The sequence below is a fragment of the Peromyscus eremicus genome, chromosome X (assembly GCF_949786415.1).
Source record: "Peromyscus eremicus chromosome X, PerEre_H2_v1, whole genome shotgun sequence".
NCBI lineage: Eukaryota > Metazoa > Chordata > Mammalia > Rodentia > Cricetidae > Peromyscus > Peromyscus eremicus.
In genome coordinates, this window is record NC_081439.1 from 109,211,887 (window position 1) to 109,232,574 (window position 20,688).

The 20,688-nt window shown below is 43.9% G+C and overlaps 1 pseudogene; it reads left to right on the forward strand.

Annotated features, from left to right (window-relative positions):
• The first annotated feature begins 12,568 nt into the window (after positions 1–12,568).
• On the forward strand, positions 12,569–12,921 carry LOC131899083 (protein BEX4-like; annotated as a pseudogene).
• Positions 12,922–20,688: the final 7,767 nt, after the last annotated feature.

Sequence of the window (20,688 nt, forward strand, 5' to 3'; positions counted from 1 at the left end):
TCCCTGGGCCTCCCTCTCAGTCCCCACCCCTACCTCCATATTAGCTAGACTGGTGACACAAACAACCTCAATTGTCACCACTATCCTCAACTTGAGCTTCTCTCTGACTTAGAGCTGAGAGGGGTATGGGTGGCAGTTGGTCCCAGTGAGCTGTTTTGATACCAGCATGCCATTTGGCCAATCCCTTTCTGGTTGTGCAGAGAAGCCATTTGTGCAGACAGACTGGTTCTCTTCCCATAGCCTCATTCTTCCATCCGGGACTTCTTCCTTGCTCATTAGAAGTTTCCAGGTTCTCATGGGTGATTTCCACTCTGAAACTTCCTAGCTTTGTTGAGAGGAGGTGGCTAGGGTGTGACAAAGGCACAAGTCTTAATGGTTTGAAAGTAGGAATGTGAAGGTAATAACTCAGGAGTTGTAGAATGGTTTACAAAGTGAGACTGTCACAGGCATAGTTTCGGCCCCAGATACCCCTGGGCAGAATTAATTGGTCCTTTCTCTGTGTTCCCATAATGAAGTCTTTATACCTCTATTATCACATTGTATTGTAATTATTTGTTTATGTGTTTGTCCCATAGAAGGTGAGCTCCTGGAGGGCAGATACCATACCTTATTTATCTATATCTCTGCAGTTCCCTGCTAGTGAGTACCTAGATCGCAAAGGGCTGTTAAATAAATGAACTAGAAATGGACGGGATTCTATTAGATGGAAGACTCTTGTTTATCTCTCCTATTCTTTGATGCAACTTAAACATGCATCCATGGATACACTCACTGATGTAAATGCACACACAGCTGATACACAAGAACCAATACACCACACTGTATGGTGTCAGTATAAGATCACTCCTTGTAAAGTAAGCAGATGCTACCTCCCATCAAGTAACTGGCCTTTTAAAAGTCCCGTCTTCAAACCTAATCATCTGACAAGTCAACAGCCAGCAGTCACAACTGCTTTGGCTGATATTTTTTTCTGTTGGCCTGGCTTTTAAAGTAGCCACAACTCAAAGTGTCAAAACACTGAACATCAGAGCCAGAAGGACTTTCTCAGAAGCTCTAGAAAATCTCTTTTGCAGATGAGAAGTTTCTCAGTCCAAAGTTAGGCTGGAACTGAAATACCAGTCCTATGTTCTCCATACCCGGAATATACACATGTATGACACACGTTTGTATGTAGACACTGCCCAGAATCTGCATTCAGGGCTGCTGACATTCATAACTGTAGATATATCTGAAACCTGTGCCATCATCACACAGGATCTACCCAGTGAAAATGGTCTTATCTGAGTGTAGGAGGGGGACGGGCTCTTGCAGATCAAAGAAGGGAGGGCAGGGGTCATCTAGGCCAGGCAGCCCTTGCCAGAGTGCAAAGGGGATAAAGAAGCCTACAGGTCAGGTTTGCAGCTGTCATTAAGCGTGCTTGGTTTGCCCAGCTCCCCTCGGTGCCCCCACCCCACCCCCTCTGCCCCTGTCTGCAGAGGGTGAAAGAGAAAACATTCTCTGCTCATTCCAGCGAGCATGTGCATGCTGCCTGCGAGGTATGTGAGTGAGGAGTGAACTTCCAGCTGCTGGCTTACACTTGGAGGCCCTGAAGGGCCAACTCCTCCTCCCAAATAAAACTCATTACCCACCACCACTGGCCTTTCTTCGCATGACGACCAGGGCTCAACAGGCAAGAAGACAGCATGACATTACTTCTCTCCAACGCCTCAGGAATTTTTTTCTTTCACAACCAACTCCAACTGGGAAGTCTACACAGGCTTAACCCTTACCTGTGTGTGATAGCCTCTTTCAGCCTGCTCCATGGGATGGTCTGTACCCTCATCACTGGGGCTTGTTCGTATTTCCCAATTGGAGTCCTTTCATCTCTAGCCCATAGAATGCCATTATCTGTTCCTTGCTTTTGCATAGTGCTTTACAGCTTTCTTTCGAGACAGGGTTTCTCTGTGTAGTTTTGATGCCTGTCCTGGATCTCGCTCTGTAGACCAGGCTGGCCTCGAACTCACAGAGATCTGCCTGGCTCTGCCTCCCTGAGTGCTGGGATTAAAGGCGTGTGCCACCACCTCCTGGGAACTTTACAGCTTTCAAAGCACTTTCCTATACATGTCTTACTTTACATTTGTCATAATCTCTAAGGCAAGTGTTAGTAGCTTCATTTCAGTTAGAAAGATAAGCAAGCTGCCCAAGGTCACATAACTAACATGTGAGGGTGGGACAGAACTATGTCTTCATCTTTGCTACAAAGTATATAATATCTCAACCACTCAGCCATTCAGCTGTCTGGCTCCCTAAGAGGAGTTGAAGAGAGTGTCATCCTTTATTCTTTGACAGTTTCAGGATGTCTTAAGGAGAACATCCTCTGCACTCATATGGCATTGGAAGGCCTGAGTGGCATGCAAACGGATAGTGGATCCTGAAGTTCCAGGTAAGGAGGAGGTGTATTTGCATACTGATGTTGTGCATCACCAGGGTCTTCAGTAACACTCATCTTCTGCACTCTAAATTGCTCAGGACAATAGTCCTGGCCTAGACCCTGGCTCTCCAGTCTGCCAGTTAGCATGATTAGAGCTGAAGACTAAAGTTAATATTGATACTCGTTATATACAGATCAAAGACACTATGATCTAGATCTTTCCTTGCAGGGACAAGTTATGCCAATGGAATGCCTCGTGCCCCTTTAGTTCTGGCAGGCTCAAACAGAGGGCACCCTCTGCAGTCCTTTTAGGAATCTTAGCTGATTTCCCTTAAAGGCGGGCGGCTAGTCAGGGCTTTCCGCCCCTACCAAACTCCCTCACTGTACCTGGGCCCCGCCCCGACTGTCCTCAGGGGCGGAGCCAGCCCTAGGGCAAGCTAGGGCAGGAAGTGGTTGCAATTACACACTCCTGCCCCTACCCGGAGCGACACTGCTAACTGGACTAGCCCCAATCGTCCAGGACAGGGCTGGAAGAGAGTTTGGCAAGTGGGGGGGGGGAATGGGCGGGATGGCTCCTAGGCTAGAATTAATCTTCTTTCTCGAGGGAAGAGTGTTTCCAAGGCTGAACAGGCTTGAAGCCTTAACTGACTGACCATCACATCCAGGGATATAGGAAGGGGGTTGTGAGTCTTGATCCCTCCTACCCTCCTTGCATGGCAGCCACTCCTCACTATTGTCGCTTTTTAACCTGGCTTCTACCTAAAAGCAAAATTCTCCAGCTGCTTGGACTCCCTGCTCCAAACTGCCAAGAGCTCTGATTCTTCGTAGCCGGAGAGGACAGGCTTTGATCTTCTGCTACTGCAAACCACAGCCCAGTGGTTTTATATCTGCCTATCACTCCCGCATTCCCATTTCTTAGACACTTTCATCTGGGGCCAGGGCTGAGCCAGGTGAAGAGTTGAACTGGTGTGCTCACAGCCATGGGCTGAAAACAAAATGTAGAGAAGGATGGTTGGTGGGGTTTGAGGAGCTTTGCCTGAGATAGCTTTGGAAAACTCTGGGTTTGGGCATTCACTGAAAACATTTTTAGCTCTGAAAACGGGCTACCTTAGAGGCATGGAGATAAAGCACTGCTGAGTGAAGAAACTAGACAATGAGCCAGACACTTGCTGTAATCCTGGAAGCAACTCCAGGATCAGGAGGAGTTCACTGTCATCCTCAGCTTCATAGCAAGTTTGAAGGCTGCCTGGATTGTATGAGACCCTGTTTCAGTAACAGAAGAAACTGGACGGTGACCAAGATAATGGAGTCTGTGAGGGGATGGGAATGGTTGAAGTAGCTCAACCTGAAAGTTGAGCACGGTGTGTGAATTTGGGATCACTTTGGAGGCTAAGGCAGTGAGATAACAGTGAGTTCGAAACCAGCCTGATCTACATAGAGACATAGAATCAGCAAAGTACATGACACAGGAGCATGAGGATTTAAGTTCAGATCCTCAGGACCCATGTAAAAAGCCAGGTTCCTTTGTCTATAATCTGTAATCCCAGTGCTGAGGAGGTGGAGACAGAAGATTCCATGGTGCTGGGCATAATGCACACTCCTTTAATTCCAACACTCGCGAGGCAGAGGCAGGTGGATCTCTGTGAGTTAAAGGCCAACCTGGGCTACTAAGTGAGTTCCAGGAGAGCCAGAGCTACATAGTGAGACCCTGTCTTGAAAAAAACAACAAAAAATGTGGTAGAGAATTAACTAAGGAAGAGAGAGGAAGACACTCCACGTGAACCTCTGGCCTCTAGGCACATGCACACATATATTTACACACAAAACAAACAAACCCCCCCAAGTCCAGAAACCCAGTGAATAGGATGGAGACTCCTCTGCTTTTCAGTAGCATCTTCTGCAAGCCTGAGTTCCCTTGGTACAGCTGTATACTACAAACATTGTGGCACACACCTTTAATTCCAGCACTTGGGGGTGGGCAGTGGCAAGCAGATCTCCGAGTTTGAGACCTCCCTAGTCTACAGAGTCAGTTTGAAATCAAACAGGGTTCCATAGCAACTGTCTCAACAGCAAAAACCAAATGCCTACATTAGCCATACCTCTGCAGCTTCTGAACCCCATTCCACATTCTCTTTAAAGCTTCAGGGCATTCTCTTTTCCTTGCCCTATTGAAACTGCTCTTTCTCCCCAGCCAGGCTTGCCTAATTTCCTGAGGTAAGCTAGGGCTTGCTCTGGGGCTGCCTGAAGAAGAGGGCCTCCTCATCCAGGCTGGAACCAAAGCGAAGGCTTTGCATTCCACTTCAGGGGGCTAGCTGGCCAGCAGCCCTTTCCCTAGAGTTCCAACGCCCCCCCTTCCCATCTAACCAGGAAGCTGAGTCACAGGCAATTGCAGGTTCCACAGACAGCACAGCGAAAGAGAGAAGAGAAAAATAAAAGGCGAAAAGAAGAAAAACCCAACATGGTGTCTTTTAGCAGAGGGCAGAAGGGCCTCTTGGTTCCACCTTAGTCTTGCTTCACTCTCAGCTGGAGATAGTGATCAGAAGGCTATCTTTGAATATGAAGGATGATAGCAGGACATGGGATCAAATAAGGGAATCAGGATGGAAGTGTTTTGTAAACGATTAAGTTCTACGGAAATGTGAAGGATTACTGGTATTGTTACTATGCATTATAAACTTTAGTTTTTCTCCCATGGATCTGGTTTATTCAGTACTGTCCTTAATATGTGAGCATTGAAAGAGCCAGTTTGAGCCCTGAGGCTTTGGGGTATAGTGTGTGTGTGTGTGAGAGAGAGGGGGGGGGAGGGAAGGAGGGGAAGGGAAAAGAGGGAGGGGAGGGGAGAGGAGAGGGAGAGAAGGAAGGAGAGAGTCTATTTGCATAGACTCCCTTCACTCAACATTTGAACCCTGGTAAAGTGTGGTTGTATGAATATGAGGGAGGAACTTGAAGGGAAGAAGACGTCACAGATCACACAGCAATGGAGATCTAAGAGATAGTCTTGTTCAACACTCAGCTTTGAACAAGCTGAGGCAATGAACTCAAGCACTCAGTGGCCGCTGATTGAATGACTGATGGAAGGGAATCAGGGGAGGGCATTCCAGTCCTCTGGCCTCTTCTGTGGCTGCCACAAGTAATCATTTTGTACAAATGAGTCTCAGCTCTTTTCAGCTGAAGGAGTGGTGTCCTACCAGCCCAGTCCCTCAAGATTGGTTTGTTGGGCTGGAGAGATGGCTCAGAGGTTAAGAGCACCGACTGCTCTTCCAGAGGTCCTGAGTTCAATTCCCAGCACCCACATGATGGCTCACAACCATTTGTAATGAGATCTGGCACCCTATTCCATATACATATAAATAAATAAATCTTGGGGAAAAAAAAGATTGGTTTGTCCCTGGAAGTCTGAAACATCCTCTGATGTCTTTGCAATGTCAAGAGGCCTGGTGTTCAGAGGCCACTCACATTACACACACCATGACTTGTAGATTCTTTAGAAGGTTCCCCTAGAATTTTCAGAACCATTCCAAACATTAATCAACAAACAGGGTTGTCGGTAGAGAAGCCCTTTGTCACCCCCAGAGCTCCACACAAATAGAAGAGAATATTTTTTTTGCACGTGATAGGTTATTTGGATTTTGACTAAAGTTTACTGTATTATAAAATGTGTTTGTGTCTTCTCTATGTGTAAGTTTATTGTCTTAGCCTATAGATAGACATCTCTCTGGTCAAGTGGCACATACAAGGAATTATTTAGACCTCATAAATCCAATATTGGTGAGTAAATTGGAGTTTCCTGCCCATCTTTTTGTTTTGTTTTGGAGATAGGGTTTCATTGTGTAGTCTTGGCTTTCATGGAACTCACTATGTAGACCAGGCTGGCCTTGAACTCAAAGAGATCTGCCTGCTTCTGCCTCCCAAGTGCTAGGATTAAAGGAGTGAGCCACCACCATCCGGCCTGTTTATCTTTTCAAATATGCTTTTATATAAGTGCTCCTCACAGCACTATACCACTCCTAAGTCCCTCTGAATTGAGTTCAGTAGAATACACAGTAAGCTCAGAGGAATCTGCATTTCAGGCTTACAGCCTCTAATAACTTTGATTGGGAGAAAATTTTACACACAGACAAACATGGTTCATGTAGGTCCTGACATGTCCTTCCATTCTCCATTTCCACAACATCCCCACAAACACCTTTTAGACCACAAAGGTCTCTTTCAGTATTCAATCAACAAACGTGTCTAGCTCTTGCCCATCTGTGCCAAACTTCTCTTGGGCCCCAGGGCTATCATAGTGAAGAAGTCTTCACTGCTCACCATTTACCTTTCACCTCCTAAGCAATGTTTTGTAGAATATTTCCCCCCTCAAGGCCTTCCTTGATGTCCATTTTATTCTACTGAACTAAGTCAGGGCTAGCTACCAGGTTTGAATCCAGTCTGTTTGTCTGGTTTCTAACTGGTTAACAATAGATATTTCTGGAGAGGATGATGCTCAGAACATTATTCCTATGTATCACGAACCTCCAGAGAAGATGTAAGCCAGGATTTCTCCCGCTTGGGTCCACACCCTTGAGAAGTCAGGAGAAAAAAAAAAACATGTGATTGGTGTTGTGTTGGAATAGCATTCTCACCTAGGGCTCTGTCAGAGAGAACACCAGGTCTAAAGGGCCTCTGCAAGACATCCAGATTAGGAAGCAGCCTTTCAAGGGACAGTTAGGAGCTGTTATTGGTGTCAAGTTATTAGTGAAGTTCTAGTTAACTATAACATTTGGGCACTTAGCAGATTTGGTGGCAAACCATTTTTATGAATTTTAAATTATGTGTAGGTGTGTCTCTGCATGTGGGTATATGCACGTGAGTGCAGGTGTCTGCGAAGGCCCGGAGACATTGGATCTCCTGGAACTGGAGGTACAGAAGACTGTGAGCCATGATGTGGGTACTGGGAACTGAACTCAGGTCCTCTGGAAGAACAGCCAGTGCTCTTAACCACTCAGCCATTTCTCCAGTTCCTCTGGCAAATCATATTTACTCACTGAGCCATTTCATAGCCCAGATTTAAATGGTTTATTTTTTCTAAATGTATTTGTTTTTCTTTTAGTCGTATGTGTGTCTGGATGTATGTAAGGGTTCTATGTGCCTGCAGGAATCCTCAGGGGTCAGAAGAGGCTTCAGATCCCCTGGAACTTGAGTTACAGCCATATTTGTGCTGGGAAACAAACTTGGGTCCTCTGTAAAAATAGTAAGTGCTCTTAACTGCTGAGCCATCTCTCCAGTGCCGGCTTTTTACAAATTCTAAATAACTGATTTTGGAATTAAAAAATTATTTATCTATTGTATGTGTACTGGTGTTTTGCATGCGTGTATGTCTGTGTGAGAGTGTTGGATCCCCTGGAGCTACAGACAGTTGTGAGGTGCCACATGGGTACTGAGAATTAAACCTGGGTCCTTTGGAAGAGCAGCCAGTGCTCTTAACTGCTGGGCCATCTCTCTGGCCCAGTGGAATTTTTTATTTACTGAAAGGTAGCCTCTAATTCTTTTCTTTCTGTTTTTTGTTTGTTTGTTTTGTTTTGTTTTTGAGACAGGGTTTCTCTGTGTAGCCCTGGCTGCTCTGGAACTCCCTCTCTAGACCAGACTGGCTTCAAACTCAGAGATACACCTGTCTCTGCCTTCCCAGTGCTGGGATTAAAGGCGTGTGTCACCACCACCACCACCACCACCACCACCACCACCACCACCACCACCATCAGACAATAGCCTCCAATTCTTTATTTTGTTTGGCTGCTTGAATGTCTTTGAAACATGCCTGAACCCATATTCAGATTGTTAGCACAGTCTACAGAGCAATTTTAGAGTGTTTCTTTGATGATTGGGTGTCTTTCAGAGATTTGAAGCCTATGGGTCTCAAACTGAGTATTCTCAATCCATAAATGCTTGAATGTATGAATATCTGATAATTATGTCTCAAGTTTCATAAAACATAGTAAAATTATACACAAACTTGCTGGAGTTAAGTGACTTCAGTGTAAGTTCTGAAGAAGTTTTATTTGCATTTTATAACTGTTTTCTGAGAGGGTTTGGGTTTTTTATGTTTGTTTATTCATTTATTTATTTATTCTGGTTTTTCAAGATAGGATTTCTCTGTAGCCTTGGCTGTCCTGGAACAAACAGAGTGAGTTCCAGGACAGCCAAAGTTGTTACACAGAGAAACCCTGTCTCAGAAAAGAAGAAGAAGAAGAAGAAGAAGAAGAAGAAGAAGAAGAAGAAGAAGAAGAAGAAGAAGCAGCAGCAGCAGCAGCCAAAGCAGCCAAAACAAAAAAAAGGAAGGAAAGAAAGAAAGAAAAAAGAAAGAAAGAAAGAAAGAAAGAAAGAAAGAAAGAAAGAAAGAAAGGAAAACTCCCTAGGTGGAGCACTCAGGAGAGCTCCTGTCTCTAAAACAAGCTGGGTGTGATGGTACACATCTATAATTCCAGTGCCCAAAAGGCAAAGGCAAAAGAATCATTGCAAATTCAAGGTCAGTGAGTTCTAGGATGTCTAGGATTACATGATGAGACATTGCCTCAAAAACAAACAGCTGGCTGTGATGTCTCATGCCTGAGGTAGAGGCAGTAGGATCAGAAGTTCAAGGCCAGCTTTGATACTTAGTGAGTTCAAGGCCAGCCTGGGCTATAAAAAGCTCTGTCTCAAAAAGACCCCACAACTGGACACATTTACATGTCTACCCAAATACACAAACATGCATGCACAAGCATGAACACACACACACACACACACACACACACACACACACACACACACAAATCAAACAAAGTAAAAAAAAAAAAACAATAAAATACCATGAAAGCCAGGCATGATGGCACTATAACTGTAATCATAGAACCTGGTTGAGGCAAGAGAAGTGGGGTACATAGCCACTTTCAGGACAGCCAGGGAAACATAGACAGACCCTATCTCAAAACAAACAAATAAACAAAAATAAAAAACTGAGCAAGCCTATAATCCCAGCACTTGGGAGGTACAGGCAGGAGGATCAGGAGTTCAAAGCCAGACTTAGCTACATGAAACTGAATCCACTAATCAAACAAAGAACAAAACCCCAAACCAACAGCTACAAAACCTTACTAGCAGGAAATAAATAAATTAGTGTCTATCTATACAATGGAATATTATTCAGTCATATAAAAATTAAATATTGGGGGCTGGAGAGATAGCTCACAGGCTAAGAACGATTTCTGACATCTGGCCACTAACAATCATCTGCAACTCCACGTCCAAGGGATCTGACAATTCTGGCCTCTTCGGGCACCCGAATGCACAAAGCACAAACACATACTTTCAAAACAAGAATGAAATACGGACACATACACCAACATGGATGAATCTTTAAAAAAAAAATGTGATGGGGTTAGAGAGATGGCTCAGAGGTTAAGAGCACTGGCTGCTCTTCCAGAGGTCCTGAGTTCAATTCCCAGCACCCACATGGTGGCTCACAGCCATCTATAATGACATCTGGTGCCCTCTTCTGGCGTGCAAGGATACATGAAGGCAGAATGTTGTATATATAATAAATAAATAAAACTTAAAAAAAAAGAAATGGACAATTGAAAAAAAATTTTAAAAAAAACTTGATGAATGAAAGAAATCCAAAGCAAAAGGTTATCATGAAATACCAAGAATGGGTAAATACATAGAAACAGAAAGCAAATTAATGGTGCTGATCAGAGGCTATGAGGAGTGGGATATGAAGAGCCACTGTTGAGCCACCAACACAGGTGGCACAGGCCTTTAATCCCAGCACTTGGGAGGCAGAATGAGGTGGATCTCTGAGTTTGAGACCAGCCTGGTCTACACAGCAAGTTTCATGCCAGACAGGGTTACATATTGGGACCGTGTCTCAGATAGATAGATAGATAGATAGATAGATAGATAGATAGATAGATAGATAGATAGATAGACAGATAGATGATAGATAGATATTTGATTCAATTAATAATTTAATTTCTTTTTAAAAATAAAGAAATAAAAGAAAAAGGCTCAATGTCACCCAAAGTGCAGTCCATAAATGTCAGTGTGCCAACTGAACCTACTGAAGTGGAGTATGTTGGTGCACAGCCATACTACCAGAACTGAGGAGGCAGAAGCAGAAGGGTTGCCTTGAGTTTGAGGTCCCCCTGGGCTACATAGTGAGTCCCAGGCCAGTCTGGGTTACAGATTGAGATCCTGACTCAAAAACGAAAAGCAAAAACCAAACAACAGCAACAACAACAAAACAAAACAAAATCCCATAAAGGAGAGAACTCAGTTGAAGTGCTTGCCATACAGGTATAAGGACCCAAGTTCAGCCCCCAGAACCCACCTACACAGCTGAGTGTGGTGGCGTGCGCTTGTAGTTCTAGTGATGGGGAGGGTAAGAGAGATGGATTCCTAGAGCTTGCAGCCAACCAGTCTGGCCTAGTCAACAAATTCTAGGTCAAGGTCCTGTCTCAATAAACAAGGTAGACAGCCTCTGCAAAAGAACACACAAGGTTCTTCCTACACACACACACACACACACACACACACACACACACACACACACACACTCACGGCTGGAGATGTAGCTGAGTTGATTGATTGCCTAGCACGCAGGAAGTCTTAGGTTCAATCCCCAGTACCCCATAAACTGAGTATAGTGGCTCATGTCTGCAGTCCCAGCACTTGTGAAGTAGAAACATGAGGATCAGAAGTTCAGGATATCCCTCAGCTATCTGGAGTCTGAAGACAGCCTGGAGTACCTGAGACCTGGTTTCAAACAAAACAAAATCAAACAAACAACAACAACAACAAAAAACAAACTAAAAGTACAGTTGATGATAGAGATTTTTAGAAATGTAGAGAAGGGGGCACCACCTCAGACCAATTCAATACGACATTGAATGGGGAGAGGCCCTTGGAATCTGAATTGTTTTGGTGTTGAGTTTCAAAACCAGAGCCTGGCACATGCTAGGCACATGTTCTACACACCTCATACCAATAATCTGAAATTGTATCAGGTTCCCTGTCTTCACCCTTTGGTGACTATGATGTATATTAAGTTTTGAGAAAATTTGATGTAAAAATATAGACTGGATGTGTACTTGAAGGTAGAATATTCATTATCTGGATTTTGAAAATAATTCGAATTCCAGGTTTTTATTTGTTTTTGAATTATCTCCTTACTTTCCTCATAAAATGGGCAATACATTTTTCTAGTATCTCTTACAATTCAATGAGAAAGAACAGACAAAAGAATATGTACAAACACACACACACACACACACACACACACACACACACACACACACACGGGGGCAGGGGGGGGGATAATATCTTTAATGAGTTATCCAAAGAAGCAAAACTATGTGCTTATCCAATGTTATTAATACTGGAAGCTCTAGGCTGGGGCATGTGGAAGACACAGCAAAACATGGATTTTGCTCTCCAGATACTTAGAAATCCTTGTGCTATGTGTGGTGATTTATGCCTGTAATTCCAACAATCAGGAGGCTGAGTCAGGAGGATGATTGCAAATTTGAGGCCAGCTTGGGCTACAGACTGAGACCTTGTCTCACAACACTAACAACAAAGATCAAAAAAGGCAGTAAATGTCTAAGAGATAAGATGGCCACTGAAAAGCCTTGGCATCACCATGTAGGTACTTGGTTTGACAAGTGGAGTCGAGGGTTAGTAGTAGGCATGGCAGACAAGATTTGAGGGCACCCATGCCCACATTGCTCCTCACAGAAAAGGGCTTATCTATCTATCAGTCAATCCCCAAACATTCATAGAGTGCTCACTTTTCAAACACTGCCACAAGGCTGTCTTCTACAAGGTTCCTGCTTCTGGGATATGAGGTGCCAAACTTAAGAGACAAGGCACAGGAAAGCCTGTGTAGCATTTAGTTGTGGGTCAAGAGTTCAAGAATGGCCTTGCTCTTTCCCTCCAGCTTGCCATGCCTGGCTGAGGCAACTGTTCCTGGTGGTGCAGAGCGCTGGACCTGGCAGCGGGAGCAGAGCGCCGCCAGAGCGCCGGAGCGCCAAGAGCCAGGAGCAGGAGCAGAGCAGAGCAGGTCCCAGAAGTCAGAGCTTCTCAGCGCACCTGGGGGTGAGCATCGCCAGGACAAGGAGAAGGCAAGGATAGGGCCCAGGAGTAATGGCGTCCAAAGAGCAACAAGTCATAAAAGATCTCGCTGTGCAAATGAAGAAAAAGAAAACAAAAGAGGGAAGGCCTCCAAGCAAAGTGAAGAAGAATCCCACCACTTGGAAGAAGTTGAAAACAAGAAAATGTCAGAAGGGGACTAGTCAGGCGACTTGTACCCAATTTTCTTTCCCTGGGCCATACCAAATACACATGTCGATCACAATGAAGAGGGAGAGAATGTTGGGAAATTTGTAGGGCAGGTGATGGAAGTCAAGAGGAAGACTAGGGAGCAACAGATGAGGCCAAACGGGAGTTTCCAGACACCTGAACCTAACAATCACGATGATTTTTGCGTTATGCCTTAAAAATCGAATGTTTTCTCTGAGCTCATAAAATGGCTACTCTTTTACAAGCTTGTATTTAGTGAAGTACTTTTTCTGTAAACTTGTGGTGTTTCCACTTAACAGTTTCTACTTAAAGATTGTTTATTGTTGCATTTAATTTTGTTTTGTTTTGTTTTTTGAGACAGTGTTTCTCTGTGCAGCTTTGTGCCTTTCCTGGAACTCACTCTGTAGCCCAGGAGGGCCTTGAACTCACAGAGATCCGCCTGGCTCTGCCTCCTGAGTGCTGGGATTAAAGGCGTGCACCACCACCGCCCGGCGCCTTTAATTCTAAACATTCCTATCAGCATGGCAATTTAATCCATTTTAGAAAGAAATCCTTTTTTTTCATGATTTGAAATTAATAAAGCAATTTAAAAGGCAGAAAAAGAGTTCAAGAATGAATGAGCTTCTCAGAGGCAATGGTAGTAGAATAAAACTTACTGGGGGTAGGGCTTAAAGCATTTGTGCAGGTAGACAAGAGTTTGGGTGTAAGCTCATGATGACCAAGAACGGTATATATGGGAATGCCAGAAGCTATAGGCTTTTAAAAATGGCATATGCTTGTTCATCAGGGCACCTGAGTTCCAAGCTTATAAAGGAGATTCCTTAGGCACAGTGGTTCATGCCTGTAATCCTAATATTTAGGAGGGAGAGAAAGAGGATCAAGAGTTTGAAGCCAGCCTGTGCTACAACAGCAACCTCTAGCAGGTCAGCCTGGGATACCAGAGGTTAAGACGGCCTCAAACAATAACAACCACAACCACAACACCACCCACCTAAACCTAGATAGAACCATTGCCACAAAAAGAAAAATGGAACCATTTAAATTCTGGGAAATTATGCCGGGCGGTAGTGGTGCACGCCTTTAATCCCAGCACTCGGCAGGCAGAGCCAGGAGGATCTCTGTGAGTTCGAGGTCAGCCTGGTCTACAGAGCAAGATCCAGGACAGGCACCAAAGCTACACAGAGAAACCCTGTCTCAAAGAAAAAAAAAATCTGGGAAATTTGGTGAGCACTCACTCACTTACATAGGCTCCCTCTATGAATTCATTTCTCAATTTTTTTTTTTTTTTTTTTTTTTGGTTTTTCGAGACAGGGTTCTTCTGTGTAGCTTTGCGCCTTTCCTGGAACTCACTTGGTAGTCCAGGCTGGCCTCAAACTCACAGAGATCCGCCTGGCTCTGCCTCCCGAGTGCTGGGATTAAAGGCGTGCACCACCACCGCCCGGCTCAATATTCTTTAGTACCTTTGTGGGGAAGAGGTAGTAGTTTTGGAATTCGCCATGCAGATCAAGTTGGCCTCAAACTCAGATGTTTGCCTCCTCAGTGCTGGGATTAAAGGTGTGTGCCACTAAATTTGACTCAGTAGTATCTTTATGGTAAGTCTTGGTCAGTTTTATCCCACTCCCATTGCCAAAAATATACCTTATTAAAAAATTTTTAATGGGCCAGAGAGAAGGCTCAGTGGTTAAGAATGCTTCCTGACCTTCCAGAGTACCAGAGTTCGAGTCCCAGCACCTGAGCCAGGTGACCCACAATTGCCTGTAACTCAGCTTCAGAGGATCAAATGACCTCTTCTGGGGACCTGCACAACAACATGGCGCACACATATATACTCTCTCTCTCTCTCTCTCTCTCTCTCTCTCTCTCTCTCTCACACACACACACACACACACACACACACACACACACACACACACAAAGATAAATCCAAATAAGACCTATCATTATTATTATTGTTATTATTATTAATATTATTATTATTAATATTATTATTAGTGTCTCTCTGTGTGTGAATGTAGGTACATGTGGCTGTCAGAGCATAACTTTTGGGAGTCTGCCCTCCTGAGGTTTGAACTCAGGTCATCAAACTTCATGCAAGTGCCATTTTGACAATCTCCCTGTTCTGTTCTTTCTAAGAAAGATTTACTTTCATTTTTAATTATGTGTATGTGTGTGGGTACGTGCACATGTGAGTGTGGATACCAGTGGAGTCCAGAAGAAGGTGTTGGATTCCCTGGAGTTGGGGGTCATTGTGAGGAACCCAGTGTGGGTGCAGGTGCTGGAAACCAAACTTGGATCCTTTGCAAGGACAGAAGAGCAGAAGCATCTTTAACCACTGAGCCTTTTCTCCAGCTCCTTTCTTTTTGCTTTTTTTCCTTTTTCTTTTATTTCTTCTTCTTCCTTTTTTTTTTAATTAGATAGGGTTCTACTGTGTAGCCCTGGCTGGCTTGGAACTCACTCTGTAGACCAGACTAGCTTAAAACTCACAAAGAGCAGACTACTTCTGTCTGCCTCGTGAGTAATGGAATAAAAGTTGTGTACCACCACATCCAGCACATCTTTTTCTTTATGTTCAGGTGGTGTGTTTATCTCTGTGCTCAAATGAAACAGATATTCTCATATTCTTAGTGCCTTATTTTATTATTTTATGTGCATGAGTGTTTGCCTGAATGTATAAGTGTGAGCCATATGCATGCCTGTTGCCCCAAGAGATCAGATAAGGATGTTGGAATCCCTGAGACTGGGTGCTGGGAATTAAACCTGGGTCCTCCTGCAAGAATAGCAAATTCTCTACCATTGAGCCAATTCTCTTGACTCTCAAGAGCCTTCCATGACTCTTCCTATTTAAAAAATTATCATGGGGGCCTAGAGAGATGGCTCAGTGGTTAAGAGCACTTGTTCTTGCAGAGGACCTAGGTTTGAGTCCCAAAACCAACATGGCAGATCACAACCATTTGTAACTCCAGTTCCATGGACTCTGACACCCTCTTTAGACCTCCTGGGCATCAGGAAAGCATGTGGTGCACAAATATGCATACAAGCTAAACACTCACACCCACACACATACAAAATAAAATTTTAAAAATCTATTCTTTTTGAGATAGGGTCTCTCTGTGTAGTCCTGGCTGTCCTGGAACTTGCTCTGTAGACCAGGCAAGCCTTGCCTCCTGAGTGCTGGGATTAAAGGCACGCACCATCACTGCCCAGCTTATAAATCTAAAAAAATTTTTTTTTACAACAATATCATGGGCCAGGTGTGGTGGCACATGACTTCAATCCCAGAACTCAGGAGGCAGAGGCAGGCAAAGGTCTGTGTGTTGGCGACCAGTCTGATCTACAGGGAAAGTTTCAGGCTAGCCAGGGCTGCACAGTAAGATACTGTCACAAAACTATCATGGGGGTTCCAGTAGCCGTCAGACTATGTTTTAAGTGCTTAAAAAGAAATAATCCATTTGATTCTTACATCATTCAATAGGTCCTTATATGTTCACATTGTCAAGAAGACAAAATTGAGGCTTAGAGAAAACTTCAGTATTCAAGATGTTACCACCAATAAATGGCAGGGTTATAATTCAAAACACCTATATACTTGTTGAACTTCAGAGATTGTGTATATAACCACTAAATGGGAAGAGACGGGTTCAAAGAGACTTGGTAAGTGCACTTCCTGTTCTTTCCAGAGGACCTGAGTTTGATTCCCAGCACCCACATAGGGTGTTTAAAATCACTTGTAACTCTAGTTCTAGGGGATCCGATGCCATTTTCTGGACTCCAAGGGTTCCTGTACTTAAGTGCACATATCCAAACACACACACACACACACACACACACACACACACACACACATCACACATCACACATCACACATCTACACATAATTTAAAAAACTCTTTTAAAAAAGATATTAAGATTGTTGGGCAAGGTGTGCATTCCTATGGTTCTAGCACTTGAGATGTGGAAGCAGGATCAAGAGTTCAGGGGTCATCCTCAGCCTGGATATCATGAAACCCTGTCTCAAAACAAAACAAACTAACATAATGTCTTTTTGACTAAAAGGGAATTCAGCTCTCTGTAATGTAAGGAAATGGATTGGGTCTCACCCATTCATTGACTTAACAGGCATTTGTTGGAGTCTTGCTGCATGCCAAAGTGAGAGATGGTTAAGGGAGAGGAAGAGAGCTGCTACACAGATGAGACACACTGGTGCTTCTTCATCCAAAGACTGTTAAGATGTATTTGGAAAAACAAACAGAGAGACGTGCTAACTAAGAGGACAAGCTAAGTATAATAGCAGTGGCCTATCAGGAGCAGCTCATGAAAGAGCAGTATGAAAATGAGCTTGAGAGAAATTGCAACAAGCCCCCCAAAAGTGCGTGTACCGCCTAAGAAATGGCAAGAAGATCAGGTTTAGGCCAAATAGAGGGCTTGGGAGGAATATGGAAGTAAAGGAGACCACAGCCTAATTAAGAGAACCCTGAAAGCCAAGTGAAAGCTCATAGACTTTATTTTGTCTTTAGTGAGTAGCCACGACTAGTTTTTTGAGGAACGTTCATCATTTCTTTTTTCTCAAGATTTAATTACTTTTTAATTCTAGGTATATGTATGTGTCTCTGTATACAGGTGAGTGCTGGTGCCAGAGGGTCTCAGAAGACAGTGTTTGATCCTCTGGAACTGGCATTATAGATGGTTGTGGCTGCCTGATGTGGTTGTTGGAAACTGAACTCAGGTCCTCTGCAAAAGTAGTATGTTCTCATTCTCTCTCTCTCTCTCTCTCTCTCTCTCTCTCTCTCTCTCTCTCTCTCTCTCGATTTATTTATTTTGTATACAGTGTTCTGCCTGCATGTCAGAAGAGGGCACTAAATCTCATTATACATGGTTGTCAGCCACCATGTAATTGCTGGAATTGAACTCAGGACCCACTGGAAGAGCAACCAGTGCTCTTAACCTCTGAGCCATCTCTCCAGCCCATAGTATGTTCTCTTAACTGCTGAGCCATCTCTCCAGGCCCCATCTTTTTTAGGATCCTTTTTACCTTTAGCACTACCTGTTTTTAGGTGTTCTGTTTTGGTTTTGTGTGGTTTGTTTGTTTGTTTGAAGACAGAGTTTCTCTGTGTGTAGTCCATGCTGTCCTGGAACTCATTCTGTTGACCAGGCTGGCCTTGAACTCAGAAATCTGCCTGCTTCTGCCTCCTGAGTGCTGGGATTAAAGGCATGTGCCACCATTGCCCATCAGTTTTTTTCTTTTTTCCTAACAGGGTCTCAAGTAGCCCAGACTGGGGCCTTGAATGTATTTCTGCTTCAGCCTCCTGAATGTTGGGATTACAAGCCCCTGCTACAAGGTTTTGCTTAAGAACCATGTTAGGGCCGGGCGGTGGTGGCGCACGCCTTTAATCCCAGCACTCGGGAGGCAGAGCCAGGCGGATCTCTGTGAGTTCGAGGCCAGCCTGGGCTACCAAGTGAGTTCCAGGAAAAGGCGCAAACCTACACAGAGAAACCCTGTCTCGAAAAACCAAAACCAAAAAAAAAAAAAAAAGAACCATGTTAGACCAGTTAGGTGGCACATGCCTTGAATCTCAGCACTTAGGGGGCAGGCAGACAGGTCTCTGTGAATTAGAGGCCAGCCTGGTCTACATAGTGACCTCCATGTCAACCAGGACTATACAGTTAGATCCTGTCTCAAAAACAAACAAAACAACAAAACAATTTGTTAATCTGGTTTTAGGGGAAATGGGGAGAGGTTAGTGGATTGAGTGGCTTGCCCTGGTGAGGTCTCTGAGGTGATCTTAGCCTTCTTCCTCATTTTCCCCACGTTGGCAACAAAATCGAGAAAGTTTGTTGGCTGTTTACAGAGTTAAGTTTAACCAGACACGATGTCTCTCTGTTTAGACTAGGGGTGCAGAGAGGGCAGAGACCTGGCCTTCCTCAAGCATGTTTGTTCTCAGGGAGCTAGCAGCACTCAACCTGCTGCTGGAGTGCATCTGCAAGCATTAAGCTTGCTTGCACCTGGGTTTGTTGTTTGTTATTTGCTGAGATTTGCAAATGACAAATCGGGGCAAGAACCCCTCCCCAACCCTCCCTGCCCCTGGAACATAAAGTGAAACACATGGAATGTTGAACAAGAAAGTGAAACATAGATGGAACTTGGAGTTTGGAGAGAATGGAGGATGGGCAGAGTGTAAAGTGAAACACTGGGGAACACAAATAGTAATATATTAATACTCACCAAGGCTTCTTATGTACCTCTCCCTTACTCGATCCCCTTTCAACCCGGGTGACTTAACATGAACTGTTCTGCTGTCCTAAGATGCTGCTTTCCACACCTGACTTAACCTTCAATTGAGTGAGGTGCTAAAAAGGAAGGGACAACCAGAAGCTCCCAATTTGCTTCATTCTGATAATTCTAAAGATCTCAATCAGTAGGATTCTTTTTTTGTCATAGGGCTATGCTGTTTTACTAGAGAGACAAGGCTTTTGATTGCAGAACAAAGCAGAGAATTAACATAATTATCCTTGTGGATTTAGTCAACGTTGGTTTGGAGCCCCAATTACCCTGGGACCCTCAAATGCCCTCCTTTGTCTGCTAAGTGTCAGGAGGGCAGGACCCAATCCAGTGTTGTTCCTAGGTCTCTATGTTACACCTAGATAGCCTGTGGTGGACCATTGTGGATAATAAGTCTTGCATGAGTGCAATGGTTTATGGTGCTCATAGGGTGCCTCAGTGAGGGTAATATAGCATGTACATTGGTTCTGTATTTTAGAGTTGGGGGAAGGGACACACCACAAAGTACATGGCATCAGGCTGGCACTACTTCTTGGTCAAATATTAGTCCCTGCTGCTAGTTATCAAGACAGGACAAGGCTCCGGTTGTTATATTTCGCCTAAACAATCTTCTTCCTATTGCACTAAGGTACCTTTCTGAGTGTCCTGTCTGGGTCAGTAGATGGTAGGGATAGGAGAATCGAGAAAGATGATCTTCCTGAAAAAGGCTGTTTTGTCATTTAACAAAAGTGTTGTATTATATTGAAAGGAGCTGTGGATGTGGAGGCAGGACTACTAGGTTCCTGGCTCAGAAACTCACTAGCTGTATGACCTTGAGCAAGCCACGCATAGATGCTTAAGAGACTCAGTTTCCTCAATAACAAAACCAAGTTAATTCTCTGCTTTGTAGTGAGAAACAAATAGAATAGCATAAATGAAAGGGCATTATAATCATTTTGATGCATATTCTTATTATGATTATGTTATAGTGCTAGCCTCAGATAAAATAATCATTGATATCTACATGCTTTAAAGGTTTCCCACAGCTCTCCCCACACTGATCCTTGGCTTCTCATCATCTCCTGTAGGGCAGGAAGTCTGGCCCCCAACAGGAAAGGGCTCAAAAAAGCTACAGTTTCACCCAGGAAACAACCATCTTCCCCCAACCTTCATTTTGCCAGATAAGTGATGCAGCCAAATGGTAAGCAGACTAGTGCAAATTGATGTGTCCAAAATCCATTTTGTCCTCAAAATGGGGAGCAGAGTAACACTAAGGTCCTAGGGCCTTAAGATTAGTGGCGATTTAGTAATTACCAGAGTAATTAAAATCAGTGAAAATAATCAACTTAAAGCAGGGTCTGCAATATCAAGCCACATGGAGGTGATTTCCCAGTTAAGTAATGCATATTGAGTTCATATGTTGATTAACTTAAATATATTTTCTGAATCTTCATTTTGTCTTGGTGCAAAACACTTTTTTAAATAGCTGTGTGTACATGTATTGGAGGACAGGTGTGGCCAAGTAAAATAACAAGTGAAGAGATTCCCAAAGCAAAATATGATGGCCCTACTACATTGCTGGCAACTAGTGTTGAGGTTGGTGAGGACAGGCGATAGGGGTAACAGAACACCAGATCTCAGACAACAGCAAAGCCACCATAGCCTCAGTTAGCTGCTCCTATACTCATGCACATCTTTTAGACCAGGT